Below are 4,047 nucleotides of genomic sequence, written 5' to 3' on the forward strand. Positions count from 1 at the left end.
CTTTAGCATCTCTATGCTGGAGAGCAAGCTTCTGAGTCTTTTCTGACATCCATTTGTTCTTTACCTTCTTTCTTGTCTTCTTAATGATCTTTTGCTTTCTTACTATATAACGTTGTTGATATCATCTCATAGTTCTTGTGGTCTTCATTCTTTAGTATCTAATGCATCAACTCTGTTCTTTGTTGTTGTTGTTAAGTGTCATGGAGTTGGTTCTGACCCATAGCGACCCTGTAGAGGGTTTCTGAGGAGCAGCTGGTGAGCTTGAACCACCAACCTTACAGTTCAGATGGCTTTGCAGTCTGGCGCATTAACCTACAGCACCGCACCAGAACTCCACTCTGTTCTTTAAATGATATCTAGTTCAGTCTGAACTTATATATGAGCAATAGATGGTGTGTTCCACAGTCTTGTTCTGGCTGATGATATGGAGCTTTTATATCGTCTTTTTCCTGGTGTGGCACTGTAGGATCAGCACTGGACCTCAAGGCCATTTCCAATCACAAGGTTGGTGGTTCAAACTTACCAGCAACTCCTTGGAAACCCTATCCAGGGTCTCTATGAGTCAGAAATGACTTGACGGCACTTAACAATGACTACAAGTCAATTACATTTCTCTGTAATTTGTCTGGTGAGGTCCATATGTATAGTAATCATTAATGTTGTTTAAAAAATGGTATTTATAATGAATCAGTCATTGCTTTTGCAAAATTCTATCATGCAATCTCCAACATCTTTTGTATCACCAAGGCCATATTTTCCAACAACTGATCTTTTCTCTTTGCTTCCAACTTTTGCATTCCAAGTGCCAGTAATTATCAATACTTCTTGATCACATGTTTGATAAGTTTTGGACTGAAAAAATTGGTAGAATTCTTCAGTTTCATCATCTCTGACTTTAGTGGTTGGCACATAAATTTGAATAATAGTGGTTATTAACTTCTCTTCCTTGTTGTTGTTGTTAAGTGCCATCAAGTTGGTTCTGACTCATTAGCGAACCATATATGGTTCCTGAGGTGCAGCTGGTGCGTTTGAATTGCCGACCTTATGGTTCGCAGTCCAGAGCTGATTCTACAGCGCCATACCAGATAGGTTTTCCTTGTAGGCATATGGATATTATTCTATCACAGACAATGTTGTACTTCAAGACAGATTTTGATACATTCTTTTGATGATGAATGTGATGCCATTCCTCTTGAATTTGTCATTCCTGGCATAGTAAACCATGGATTGTTAGATTCAAAATGGCCAATACCAGTCCATTTCACTTCACTAATGTCCAGAATATCAATGCTTATGTGTTCTATTTCATTTTTGACAATTTCCAATTTTCCTAGATTTGTACTTCATATATTCTATGTTCTGATTATTAATGGATATTTTCAACTGTTTCTCTTTGTTTGATTTGTGCCCCATCAGCTAATGAAGGTCCTAAAGGCTTTCCTCCATTCCTGTCATCATAGTCAACTCTACTTTTAGCAGGCAACTCTTCCCAGTCATGTTTTGAGTGCCAACCTGAGGAACTCATATTCTTATATGGTGCTCTTCATCATGTTTCACTATTCAGTGTTCTGGTGCTGACAGTGTTCCACTGCTATTTGTAAGGTTTTCAGTGACTAAATATTTAGAAGTCATACATCACTCCTTCTTCCTAGTCCATCTTTGTCTGGAAGCTCAGATGAAACCTGTCCACCATGGATGACTCTGTTGATATTTTAAAATACTGGTGGCATAGTTTTCAGACTCACAGAAACATGAAAGTGACCACAGTATGACAAACTCACAGACAAAGAATGGCTGTGTATAGTGTGCCCGAGGATCATCTTTTGGGTTTGAATCAACAACCTTGTAGTTAGCATGCCAACACTCATCCTACAGCATCACAATTGTCTGCAAATAATGCTACAAACAAGTATACTTTTAATTATATATGTATAATGAACAATGAGAAAGGAAGAACAAAAATTGATGGATTTGAATTGTGTTGGTGAAAAATATTGCATATATCTTAGGTTGCCAGAAGAATAAACAATAGAATATAACAGAATGTTCCTTAGAAGTGAGGTTGGTGAGACTTCCTCTTGTGCATTTTGAACATGTTTTCAGGAGGAACCAGTACCTGAAGAAGAACATCATGCTTGGTAAAATAGAAGGTCAGTGAAAAAGAGAAAGATTCTCAATGCAATGAATGTACACAGTGGTTGTTAGAATAGACGAAATCATACCTACTATTGTGGGAATAGTGCAGGACCAGGCAACTTTTTGTCCTTTCATACATGAAGTCACTATGAGTCAGCGTCAACTCCATCCACCTAACAAAAACAATAACAACAACAACAATGAGCTTATTATTACAGCTTGACTAGTCCTTGAATCTGTAATTCCAGTTTTTAAAAAACATAAATAATAAACTAGATATTGCACAGTTGATTTCAATCCAAAGTAACCCAAGTAATATTTAAAAATAAATCTGAATCAATGTTGAAATTTTCTCTGAGTTGAATTTAATTTTCTTGCTAATCTTCCATTAGACTGTGAAGGCATGTCTTATTGAAGACATTTCTAATATTAAAAATTTATTGGAATTTTCTCTTATACTTTCCTCTGTTGTCCTTCATCTTAGTTTCTCATACTTGGATTATCAGTTAATCTTATCATTTTAGATAAGATCTTTTTAAAAAGTATCAGCCAATGAAAATGTAAAACAATCCTTTTTTAAAAAGCACTCATACCTAGACATGACCATGTTACTCATAAAACTGGTGCAAAGGACAACAAATCTTTTCTGGCTTGGAAATTTCAGTTGTTGTTATTAAGTGCTGTTGAGTCAGTTCCAACTCATAGTAACCCTGTCTGGGGTTTCCAATGAATGGCAGTAGAATTTGAACTGCTAACCTTGCAGTTCAAACTGACCTTACAATCTTGTGCACTAACCTACAGTGCCACACCAGGATATCAGTAGGAATATTTTTTAGGCATATAGAAAATAGTGTGGGAAAAGCCTCTACAAAGGTAAACTTTAAAAATCTACATATTCTATTCATTATTTCTACTTAAATTAGCTCTGAGTGTCAGCCAAGTTGAAAGACAAGTATAAGAATCAGTGTTGTAATAAAACATCTTTCAAAAGCCTTAAATCCCATTATGCTTCAACAAATGCAAGGAATATCACAAGAACCTCTATGAAGGGAAGAAAAAACTTACACATATTTGTGATCCGTGATTTCATACACAACATTGCATTTTTAATTTCAGAGAACCTGGTTTAAAAGACCTTTACTGAATTTTCACTTAGAAGCACTTGAAGTACCAACCTTCACTTGGAGTAAAAGTTACTTTGGGGATTAATATGTTTTGTTTTCAATCAAGAAATTAGATTGCCTACTCTCACCAGTTAGTATTCAAAAATTATTTAGAGGTGATGTCTACTATTTTTTTTTTTCAATCATTGGTAATGAAAGAAATAACCCATTAGTTCATCTTCAAATTAAATGGTTAAGCCAAAACTACAAGTATGGCAGTCCTATTGAGTATGACTGATGAAAACAAGGAAAAACATGAATCATTTTGATTAGAAAAAGAATAACATCATTTCAGAAAGAAGTATTAGCTGCTTGTTGCCACTGCAATAATTAAGATTAATAAAGATGTTTTCTACAGGTTATTTATCACGATATACGATCAGAATTATGCAAATAAAATATACAATAAAATTAAGGTAAAATACTTCAAGGCTTTTAGAGATGGTAAAATATCAGAAATAATCAATATTACTTGTGTTTTTACAAAGGTTTGTAGATCTTTGAATGATTCGTACATTATTATCTTTTAAAACTCTTGACATGATCTCTTTAATGTAAAATCGTTAATAGTACTCCTGGCAGTATAGTGGGTTACATGTTAGAGTGCTAACTGAAAGGTCAGCAATTCAAATCCACTAGCCTATCTGCAGCAAAAAGATGAGGTTTACTGCTCCAGTAAAAGAAACCCTATACAGGGTTGCTATGAGTTGGCACCGACTCAATGGCACACCCCCTCAACCACAACAGT

Source organism: Chrysochloris asiatica, unplaced genomic scaffold (genome assembly GCF_000296735.1).
Source record: "Chrysochloris asiatica unplaced genomic scaffold, ChrAsi1.0 scaffold00086, whole genome shotgun sequence".
NCBI lineage: Eukaryota > Metazoa > Chordata > Mammalia > Afrosoricida > Chrysochloridae > Chrysochloris > Chrysochloris asiatica.